Source organism: Elephantulus edwardii, unplaced genomic scaffold (genome assembly GCF_000299155.1).
Source record: "Elephantulus edwardii isolate Elephantulus edwardi_28Jun2011 unplaced genomic scaffold, EleEdw1.0 scaffold00113, whole genome shotgun sequence".
Lineage (NCBI taxonomy): Eukaryota > Metazoa > Chordata > Mammalia > Macroscelidea > Macroscelididae > Elephantulus > Elephantulus edwardii.
The window spans coordinates 1,399,405-1,411,496 of NW_006399863.1; the positions used below are offsets into that span (position 1 = coordinate 1,399,405).

Genomic DNA, 12,092 nt, shown 5'->3' on the forward strand with positions numbered 1-12,092 from the left:
CTCATCATGTCTGACACGTTCAAGCCCACTGCTGCTAGCTGGGGCAAAATGAACCAGTATCCCTCCGCAGCAGCAGGATGCCCTGTGGTGCGGATCCACTGTCTCCTGAGGCCACAAGGGCCATGGAGGCCTGAGCTCTTTCTACATTTCCCAGATGGAATTCTCTTTAGTGTTTATTTTCTCATTTTCATAAACTAATTCATGCTTATAAAGTATTTGCAGAACTACATACATTATATATGTCCCCTCAACTCTACAAAATAATCTCAGTTGCCACTAAGACAAATATCATTAGTAATATAACTACATTTTCCCCTCTAGTGGTAAAGGGTTGTGTTGCAGTCTCAAGGACTAGTGGTTCAAATCCACATAAGAAAGAAATCTTCTTTTGTGGCATTAACTGCCTCTGAAAACCTGTCATAGGGTCATTCATAAGTCAATTCTGACTCAAAGATACACAACAACTGTACTTAATGCATTGTAACCTTAAGTTTTGACTTAATATCCTGGTCATATCTTCTTATTAAAACAGTGCTCTGTCAGTTGAAGATAAATGAATAAAGATATGTTGACTTCACTTCTCTCCCCTTCAGCCCATCAAATAAAAACTTTAAAAATGAAAACAGAAGGAGTATATACCCCTGTATTAGCAACACAGGTAAATAGACAAAATTTCCAATCACAACCCACTTGCCATAAACTCTGGCATGTAGATTGAAACCAAAATGAATCAATCAACAGCCATTGACTTGGCTTCAACTCATGTTTCCCTCCATCAGTGTTATGACACAAGCTTTTTAAACTTTAGGGGAGAAGATGAACCTCTAATCTTCAGGTGATAATTTGAGCCTAATACATCACAGTCTCTACACAACCAGGGCTCCTTATATGTGTTCAAAACTGGCCCCAAATAAACACAACCATGAGGGCTACATAGTATCTCCTTAGAAAATAGATGGGTTATAGATTTCCCCGATATGCAATTCGTAAGGATGACAGAAAAAAAATTAAAAGATTTGAGTTGTGGTGTTGGAGAAGAGTACTGGATAGCCCATGGACTATCAAGAGAACAAGCAGATATGTCTTGGAGAAAATGCAGCCAGAGTGCTCCTTACAAGCAAGAATGGCAAAGCTCCACGTCACATTCTTTTGGCATGTTGATAGAAAGGCATATGCCTTGGAAAAAGACATCATGGTAGCAAAGGTGAAAGGTCAGTAAAATAAGATGGATTGACAAAGTAACTGCAGCAATGGGCTCAAGTATGTCAAAGATGATGAGAATGGTACAGGATAAGATAAGGTTCAGATCTGTTGTTCTTATGGTTGTAATGAGTCGTACTCAACTTCAAGGCACATATAAACAATAATATGCACATTATCCAGTTCCCAAAGGCTGATGTATAATTTGTTGGTGGAAAGAGACAATAGGATTCAACATCATAGCAGGCCGGAAAAGAAACAGAGACTATTCTGCACAGCTCCACCTTTCTAAAGAGCTGAGTGAGTCCAGTCCAAGAAACACGCCAGTTTCAGTGCCTACAACTCAGGCTAGCAGATAAGGTGATCTGACAGCCAGGTTTGGCCATTCAGTGCATGATACCTCAGTGCAATTATAAACAGCTCCTCTTTTCATTGTAAAGTGAATGACCGTTTTGAACAATAAATTATATGGATTCTTTACTTATTGTCAAGGTAATAATGCTAGAGGTGAGGCAAGGTACACAGAGGGGAAACATCAGCATGTTATTACAAAACAGAAGAGATTTTAACTTGGATAGGTTTTCTTTCAGCCACAGCCTCACTAAAAACCCCAGGGCAGAAGGCAGAGGAATGAAACCTAAAACAAAGTGCCTTTAAATTTATTCTCGTCAAACTTCCTTATTTACACACACAGGGTATTACTTGAAGATTAATAATAGATAGCAAGTATCTAAAATAGAACAGTAAGTAATGGTAAGTGGGAAATGGAAATAGAGGGGAAGAAAGAGGCATTGCAAACTGAAAGCAGCCAGAGAAATACATCTTAGGAGAAATCGTCCTCATAATCTCAACTATTGCTTTCACAGTGTACTATTTTGTGTCCCCTTCAGCAATGGATAACAGCTCCAATTTTCCATTATCATCATCATCATCATCACCATCATCATGATCAACATTTAGTATTTTATTATTTTTGTTTTGTTTTGTTTTAATCTTACTCATTCTGTCAGGGACCTTCTACTGTGAACCTCTTCAGAGCCGTCAATAGTGGTTTGAGATAATATGTCTCCTGAAGTTTTCCTAAAATCAAATAATAGTTTAGCTTAACTGTTAAAGAAATTTATGCCTTGAGCATTATATTCTTTTAAAATATCTCTATTTGGGTTCAAATATACAATGGAAACTATGTTCCAGAGTTGTACATGTAAAAACTGTTGAATTGATATGTGTTTTGTCACATTTATTATCTGTAAAAAATAACAAAAGAAATAAAATTGTAAATGAATTAAGTTGATGAATATCCATATTAAAGAGAATATTCTCCAAGAGGGCAGAGAGGTACTTTACGTAGAGAAAAATAATGATAAGATTTCTCATAAACTATATGAGCCAGGAAAACAATGAAAGGTTATTTTAAGAGTGTCAAATTGGGGTTAACAAGCTGGGGCAGGGGAAGGGGAGAGAAAAATTTCAGCCTAGAATTTTATTTCCAGTGAAAATATCTATCTAGTCGGAAAGTAAACAAAAGACTTTTTCAAATAAAATCTAAGAAAATTCATTACCCACAGATCTGCACCTTAGAAAATGTTAAAATTCTTAAATTCTTCAAGTGAAAAAATATTATCAGATGGAAACATTGATATGAAAAAAGCATCAGAAGAATAAATAAAATTATAAGAGACTCCTTAATTTTAATTCTTTAAAGAAGGCATTCACTGTTTTAAGGAAAATAATAACAATAATGCCAAAGGAAAAACATGAAAATAAAATCTATGACTAAAAAGGGAGCTCTGGTGACCTAGTGGCAAGAAGCTGTGCTGCAATCCTGAAGGCATAGGGTTCGAGGCCACTAGCTGCTCCCTGGGAGAAGGATGGGCAATCTACTCCCATGTGATTAACTGCCTCTGAAATCTCACCAGAAAGTCAGCTATTGATCAGTTCTGACTCTACAGTACACAATAACAACAACAATATGACAGAAAGGACAAAGAACTTGGGCCATAAAACAAGACTGTTTAAATGATCTTACATTATGTACGATATTAACTGAAAATAAACTGAGAGCTTAAAATACATACAACAAATCATAGAAAAAGTAACAACAGAAAAAGAATTAATATGCTAATAGCAGGAATAAAATGGATGGCAAGATGTTTAATCTTTTTTTTGTTTTGGTCAAATGTTTTTAGTTAGTATTCTGTATAAAATGGATGGCAAGATGTTTAATCTTTTTTTTGTTTTGGTCAAATGTTTTTAGTTAGTATTCTGTAGTTGTTTAACATACTCAAATTGTTTTCTTTGGAAAAAGAGGCAGTTCTTGCAGATTCCCAAGGAAATGTCAGAAAGGCCATATATGACCAGCATTATCCATGTGCTTCTGGTATTTCCTGGGTGAATAGACCTTTTCTTTGTAAGCATCTAATCTCAGGTTTTTTACATGGAGAAAACTGATATTTCAGTCTGCAGACAATCTGAGATCTTAAAGAGTAGCAAACCCAATTACCTTCTTTGATCTATCTAGCTTGCTTATGTAGGCAGCATGATTCATCTCTCCATTAGATGGCTAGATGTTTGTGAAACACCTTAGTATTGCTTGCCTCATTATACTAGGATTAATCAAATAGGAAGCATTTGATGAGGAGTTGAGAAGACGGGCATAATGATAAGCATAGATCAATAGCTGTTGTGGATGATTGCCATAGAGTTGAGCACCACTCATTCATATAGACCCTTATGAACAAAAGGCCTGAGCCTTTTTATAACTAAGAACATTTATCAAAGTTTATGGAGTTTTCAGAGGCATGTTGTTTAGGAAGTGGATGCCACTCCTGCTTCCGAACATGTCTTAAAATGGAAATTCCACCAAACACTGTCCACCATGGGTAACCATTATGGCATTTGACACCCCAATGGCGCAAGGTTCAACATCACAGCAACCCCAGGTAACCTCAGTACAGCATATTGACAGAAGAGTGTGTAACACTTAGAAGAATGTTCCTCAAAAATACAGTAACAACAACTTTTAAATACAAAGGCCCTCCCTGAAGCCTTGTTGACTCTAAACAAGAGGCTTAAATTCAAAAACAATAGTAGTTATATAAAATACAATGTATATGAATGATTGTATGAAACACAACATAAATGAAACACAGTGTGTATGAATTAATGTACGCAGACTAATTTTCAAAAACAGAAAAAATACGAAGTGGCTTTAAGGGACAATTAGAGAAAGATCAGGTGTGAAAAACAATGCACATGAACTCTTTAAGTTAACCAATAGAAAATAAAAATGTTATTTAAAAGAAAAAACTCAATTTAAAAAGAATGGGTTCAAAATGTTCTAAGAATTGAATATGAAGAAGGTTAAGTTACATGTTTGCACAGACGTTCTCTTTATTAAACAATATTTGAGATTTTTTTTTAAAAAAAGGAATGGCAACTAGTAAACAAGTCCAGTCTTACACATTTAACATTTTTGTGTTGAAAGAAAAGTCATAAAAACAAATTAAATTAGACATGTTTCACTGTTTTTCCTCTCAAGGACATAAAAATTATGGCATATAACTTAACAAGAGACTTAAAAATGTAACACAATATTTCCTTTTAATGGTCCTTGGGTCATGATGACAGAATAGGTTCCACTATTTGTTCGTTTCTTTGAACAGAGATTTTAATGCAAAAGTTTTGTTTATCTTTAGTATCTGTTTCTGCCTCCCCCTCTGCCTTCCTCTGCGGCCATCCCTTCTTGGTGCTCTGCACCTTGAACTGCTGTAGGAATCATGTGGATGAGGGCGCCCCCTTCACACAGAGGGAGGAAGCTCTCATTCTTGTCTGCCAATCCCATCACAGCCATTTAAGTAGAGATCACTTCAGCTGCTTGAGTCTTGACTTCCAGCACATCCTTCATGTGAGCTGCTATAATAAGCATAATGACTATTTCCACAGTTAAGACCTCATTTAGATGGAGCACTAAGTGAGTTATTGCAGCTCACGCAGAAAACTCTGTAGGAGCCTTCTCTTAGATGATCTGAATAATTATGACCATGATGCTGTCCACCTCTGTGACTACAGACTCTGGATGGATAGTCATCACGTGAACTGGAAAGACCATGATCATGATACAGAACATCTCTTTGTGGTGGTCCATAATCTCTTGTAGCCTGAGAACTTGAGTACTTTCTGCTGAATAACTCTCTTTAGTGGAATATCCATTGTCTCTTGGGGACAAATAAGCATCTCGATGAGATAGTATGGGTTCTCTTGGTGGTAGACCTTCATATCTGCCTCTTCCATGACACAGCTGCCCTTCCTCCCATTCCATGCTGCTTTGAACTGGTCCTGAAGGGGCCAATCTTTGAGAAGGAGGTCCTCCACCTGGTTATGGTGGTCACCTTTTCACTGGCAGTGGTTCTGGGGAATAATTCATGTTAAAAGTCATAGAATAGCCACCACCATGTGCGCACCCTAACATGAAAGGGCTTGGCTTCTCTACTTCTTCCTGAAAGACTTCTTGGAGGACCCCTGCTTCTTAAAGGTGGAGAGGGTCTATGCCTACCACTTTCAAATGCTTGTTTAGTGGCTTGTTCTACCTGGATGGCCTTCCTATCTATATCCTTGGCTACATCTACAGCATCCTGAAGGGTTTTCAAAGATAATAAATGAATGCAATTTCTCTTCATTTGTTGGTTTCTCAGTTTGCATCAAGAGCACTTCTACAATTCATCCATATTTGCCAAATATGGCTTCCAGGGCTTTCTTATTTGTTTTTGTATTGAGCTCATCAATGAAGTGCTCTCCTGGGTGATCAGCTTCACCCCTTTCCTCCCCAGGGCTGTGTGTTGCACACATGACCACTGTTCCAAGCTCCTGCGAACTCACAAACAGGTGCTCAAGGGAGGCTCAGCACCAAGGCCAGCTTCTGGGTCAGAGAATGAGAAGGAATGAAAACATTTAATCTTGATGTAGAGTTTACATCTTACATACACCCACCCAACCCCTCCTTCCCCCCCCACACACACAGAATCACAGCTTTAGATGTAAGCATCTCTGACTTCAGCTGCATTTGACAACATATCGTTTTCTCCCTTTTTATGATGATTTGAGTTAAAGTTTACAGAGCATGTTGATTTTCTGTCGACTATTCAGCTATATATTGTTTTGTGACACTGATTACAGTCCACCATTGTCACAGCACTTTTCCATCTCCTCTCTGTTTCCTATTTCCATTCATTCATCCATCCATCCATCCATCCATCCATCCTTCTTTCCTATCCCCGCCTGCCTTCTGAGCTTTATCTCTGGGCAACCACTACTCTTTGGATCTTGGATGGTTTATTGTTCTAAACAGTGTGTACTTGTTTCCCTGGTTTTGCTGCTTACCTTAAAGGAGTCTTTATTGTTTGATTGGGAGTCAAATCATATGGGTGAGTTCACTTTCAGCTTGAAATATGACTAACATTCTTTCAGAATGTTTTACTATTCTTTCAGATACTGTACTTGTCTCTATCAGACCAGTAAGTCTAGTTTTTTAAATGATTTTGAGTTTTGTTACACACTCGGCCCTCACTATCTCCAGGACCACCTATTGTGGTCTCTTTCAGACCGTCAGGAGAAGTAGCTGTATATGATCAAGCACTTCTTGGTTCAGGGTCATGAAGGTGGAGATCTGTTTGGTGCATTATTCCTTTGGGATCATGTTTTCTCTTTGTGGTTTTTATTTTCTTCATTATTCTTGGCTCCATTCAAGGAAAGACCAATAGTTGTATCTTAAATGGCTCTTCACAAACTTTTAAGACTGTCAATCACTGCTTACCAAAGTAGGATGTAGAGCATTGCCTGGTAACAACATTTCATATAACAATTCATATAACACACACACACAATTTTACAATTCTGCTTTACTAATGATACTGTTAAGACAATGAAAAGCAGTCAGTGAATGGAAAAAAAATTTGCAAAAGCATATCTGAGAAAGGATTTGTAACCAACCTATATAAATAATTCTTGAAACTTTATAACATGAAAACAAATAATTCAGTTACAATCTGTGCATAAGAACTAAATAGAACCTCACCAAGGAAGATATAATGTTGTTGTTGTTGTTGTTGTTGTTGTTGTTGATAGGTGCTATCAAGTTGGTTACCATTTCTAGCAACACTTTGAACAACTGAGCTGACCCTTGCCCTCCCCTGGGTCATCTTCCTCCTCACGACCATAGCTACAGTCACTGTGTCAACCCATATTGTTGAAGGTCCTCCTCTCTTTCACTGATCCTCCACCTTTCCCAAAATGATGGGGTTTTCCCCCCAACACTAGACCATCCTAACATGTCTGAAGTATGAAAGACAAAGTTTTATCATCCTTGCCTCTCCTTCTCAAACTGCTCTCTACAACAAATATGTTACTCTGAGGACATAGAATGTCAATAGAAGTTAAAATCCTAGTTTCCTTCCTATCTTCTTAAGATTTTTTCCCCTGCTAAGCAAAGAACACACACACACACACACACACGCGTGCACGACAGATAATGTGGACAGCAAAGGAAAAAGGTTGGGAACAGCAGCAGAAGTATCCATAAGCCCATTCATTTTGCTTTTTAAGAATCTCAATGTGACAGATGCAAGCAAGTGAATGTTCTTGGATCAAATGCTGCCTGGGACTAACTCCTACTTGTGTTCAGTTCCTCCACTCTGCTAAACAGAGACACACAGCCCTTTTGGCTCCCTTTACGGACTTAGCCACATTTCAGCACTACAATTTGCAGCCTGGAATCCTGCCTCCGCTCTAGAAGAACGTGCCGGCAAAGACTGCTTCCAGGCGTCAAAGCCAGGTCTTATTAGATACACTCTACCACTCTGCCTACTTTAAAAAAAGTTTCCCTGGCAAATGGAAGCTCCAGCTGAACTGCCTTGACAGCTTCTCCCACTGGAATAATCAGTGAGCTCCCAAACCTCTCAAGGAAGGAGAGAAACAGTTTCCTGGTGGGAAGTCAGTGTTTGGAGACTGCAGTTACAGCTTGAAACATAAATAACTCCCAAATCAGTCAAAATTAGGCAGCTGGCATGTTCTAGAACGTGCTCAGCAGATGGTGTTCCAAGGGCTTTGCTTTCCTTCTCTGTCTGGGTTGGAGGAACATTTGCCAGACAGACCATAGCCAGAGGGCCGTGGGATAACTCAGAGACTTTCCAGAGGAAAAAAGCAGTGCTCTTCCTCCTCACTCCTTCCTCCCAAGAATCCCTACCCTTGCCCCTGCCCACCTTGTGTTCTGACCTGATCTCCACTCTGTACAATTCTAAGCAACAGCTATTAAACTGCACAGTCAGAGAAATATCTCGTCACAAACACCCCTCCAGGTCTAGGGACCTACCATTGGCAAATCTGCTTTCAACCTGTATTCTTAATTGGACCAAGAAAAATTTAGTGATGATTTCTATTGAGAATGCCAAGAACAAACAGTCCAATTAAAAACCAATCTCGTTTATGTGTGGTGACAGTTTGCCAAAACCTTAGACAAAATATAGGAATAGAATAATTTCCTAGTCTTTTGCTATTACAATAAAAATATATTACACTCAAAGGGGTGTATTTAAGAAGTGAGATCAGGACTTACCAGGTGTGATAGGACATAAGCTTATTTTGATAGCTGCTCCTAGAAAGGGATTTGAAAACTGGTTAGAATTCATTCCTGGTTTGAAAAGAGTAATATTTTGTCCTTAGCAAACTATGATCCGAAAGATTCTTCCCGGATATAGTAAGATTTAGTAATCTCTAAAAAGTAACTGCGATCACACTTACTGAGGTGAAAATGCTTTTAAAACTTAACTAAATCTAGAAGCAAACTCACTGCTGTGATGTCAGAACCAACTCATAGCTGACCCTCCAGCGGACGTCAGAGATTGCAATCATACAACAAGGTTCAAACTGCCAGAGTGATGCAGGGGTTAGCAGAGCCCTATGTACCATGCCACAATGCTCATTATCAATGCAACAGCTGGTTTTAAAAAGGATTAGCATTGGCCAGAAGACAAAAAAGAGCAGGCTGACAGATTGACCTAGTCCGTGGAGGCTATGCTGTAACCCAAAGTCTTCTCTGTGGGTTTGAATTCACCAGCGGCTTTGTGGAAGAACTATTTGCAATCTTCTCTTATGCAATTATCAATCATTTTTACAGAATAAAATTGAAACCACAGAGAGGGAAAATAAAGAGGTCTCTGAAGCACACCCTTTTCTGTTGCTGGGGTTCCCTGGGTGGGCTATAGTTTAGACCTCCTACCTCTCAGTAGTAGAGAGCTTTGGTGGCATTGCAGTAAGCAGTTACACTTTTAACTTGAAGGCATATGGATCAGACCCACCAGCTGCTTCACAGGAGAAAAATGCACATTCTCCTCCCATGTTATTTACTGCCTCTGGAAACACTCTGGTAGGTCAGTCTGGTTTGGGAGATACCTGGTTTGAATCTAGTAGCTTCCCTGTGGGTTAAAGATGGATAATCCACACCCATGTGGTGAGATTTACTGCTTCTGAAAAGCTGCTCATAGGGTTAGCTATCAATAGGTCCTGACTCAATGGTACTTAACCCATCTCAGAGAAACATTGCTGCTTGTATTCGCTGGTTTTTAGAACCCTTCATCACCTTCCTAGGCATCAAGTCTCTCCTACCATACTGGTTCTGGCCTCAACTCTGATGTTTAAGGTTTCAATTTTAGGGTATTCAAAGTTCTACAAATGTCAACCCCCAAACCCACAGCAATGATGCAAACTGTCCTTTAAGCTTGTATAACTCTCCGACGTTTTCACTGGCTCTTTGCTTCTGCAGTCAGCCACGCACCTGGCAAGTGGAATGATGAGAGTGCAGGGGGCTGTTGAGTTTAAACCACAATACAATTTGTTTGTCTAGAAAAGCGTATCATTTTAAACAATTTTGACCAAAATTAATCTGATTTCTCTCACCCGCTGGGAATAGTGGCAGGGACAGAGCAGTGGAAAGAGAATACCAAACACACAAGCCTGTTTAAAATGCAACACAGTCTAAGAATGAAAATGCCCCTTTAGTTGAGCTTCTCTCAGATAATAATGTCCAGACCTTCTAACACTCTTTTTCCACACTTCACTCCCTGAGGAGGCATCCAGGGCCCTTGGTGAAAACGCGTGTGCGTCTCAGGCTGTGAGGAAAGCTCATGGTTCTTGGCTCTAGATTCTTCAGACTTCAAGGACAAGCCCCCTCCCACGTGGTTGTGGTCAAGCTGGTGCTCATGGATAGGATCCAGTCTCCTGCTGGTTAGAACAAGCTCCCTGCTGCTCCCTGGCAGACCTGATTCTCTCCCTGCTTATGTCAGATGCAGCCTCGTGTTCCTAGAGTGACATTCTTCCACGGCCTTGGCTCCAGGGCAGCCCACAGATCACACAGCAGAGGCTGAGGTCAGCTCAGTAACCCGACAGCCCAGGAGCTCCTTACCCCAGGCACCTGCCTCACTGTGCCCGGGTAGATACTGGAAAGTTCAAGATGGAACTTTGTCCATAAACCTAAATGAGTCATGAACAATCACCCCTTTCCCTCAGTTAAATCCTCCCTTACCTAGCCCAAGGGAATACTGATGATTTAGTGGTAATATGTTATTGCACTGCCAACTCAAAGGCACATGGCTCAGATCCACCAGGTGTTCGATAGGGGAAAGTTGGGCAATCTCCTCCCATGTGATTTACTGCCTCTGGAAACCCTCTGGTGGGTCAGCTATGGATCAATTCCAGCTCAACAGTACGCAGCAATGAACAACATACCTGGAATGAAGGAGTCTGGTGGCATAGTTTGAAGGGAGTTGTGGTACTGACTCAAAGATGGGGCCTCTCTAGTGGTTCAAATCCACCAGGGGTTCCAATGGAGAAAGATGGGAAATCTCTGTGTGATTCACAGCCTCTGAAAACCCACTGGAGGGTCACCTATGACTTGGTTTCAACTCAAAGGCAATGAGTTTGTAATTTTACCAGATACGACAGCCCTCTTCTCTCACTGAAGCCAACAGAGACAAATGAAGATCACATTCCTTCCTGTTGCTCTCCTCTCATCCTCTTCTGTTTCTATCATTAGCAAAGCAAGAGAAGGACAGGCTGTTAACCATTCTCTTCCCTTACACAGAACATTCTAGATTTAGTGTAGCTACATGTACTAAAAGTCTGTCAACTGCACATCACACTTTAAGGAGGTTCCTTCATATTTGTTCCCATACTCTAAAAATGATGATAAATTTTTTTAAGATATTCTCCCAAGAATGTGGTCTGACTCACCAGATCAGTCTCCCTATATAATTTATCTTTGCTTCTAAGAAGCTAGGAGTCAACTCCTTCTTTCTATATTGCTTCATTTTTCAATAAATACTCAACTTTTTCTCCATTCCTGCCTTTCTCCCTAGGAGATACTAGTCTTGGACCAGTTAGGATAAACATTGTACCTCCAGATAGAGAAAGGCAAAATTATACTAATAGTTTCTAATAAGTAAATTTGCCTAAAGATTGCTGCAGAGGGTCAAGGACTATAGCCTCCTATATGGATTGAGGCTCAATGTCAAGAAGACAAAGATTCTCACCACTGGGCCAATTGGCAGCACCAGGATGGATGGCGAAGAGATTGAGATTGTTCACAGCTGTAGTTTGCTTGGCTCCACAGTCAACACTCTAGACACCAGTAGCCAGGAAATTAAAAGATGTATTGCAATGGGAAAGTCTGCTGTTAGGGACCTCTCCAAAGTACTGAATAGCAATGGTGTCTCTCTGGAGACTAACGTGAATCTGATACAGGCCCTGGTCTTTGCAATCACTTGTTATGCATCAGAGAGTTGGACAATGACTAAGGAGGAAAGAAGGAGAATTGATGCCTTTGAGCTGTGGTGCTGGAGAAG

At 39.9% G+C, this 12,092-nt stretch overlaps 1 pseudogene; it reads right to left on the minus strand.

Annotated features, from left to right (window-relative positions):
* Positions 1-5,153: 5,153 nt before the first annotated feature.
* LOC102877283 overlaps positions 5,154-12,092 on the minus strand; it is a 190,031-nt pseudogene continuing 183,092 nt past the window's right edge.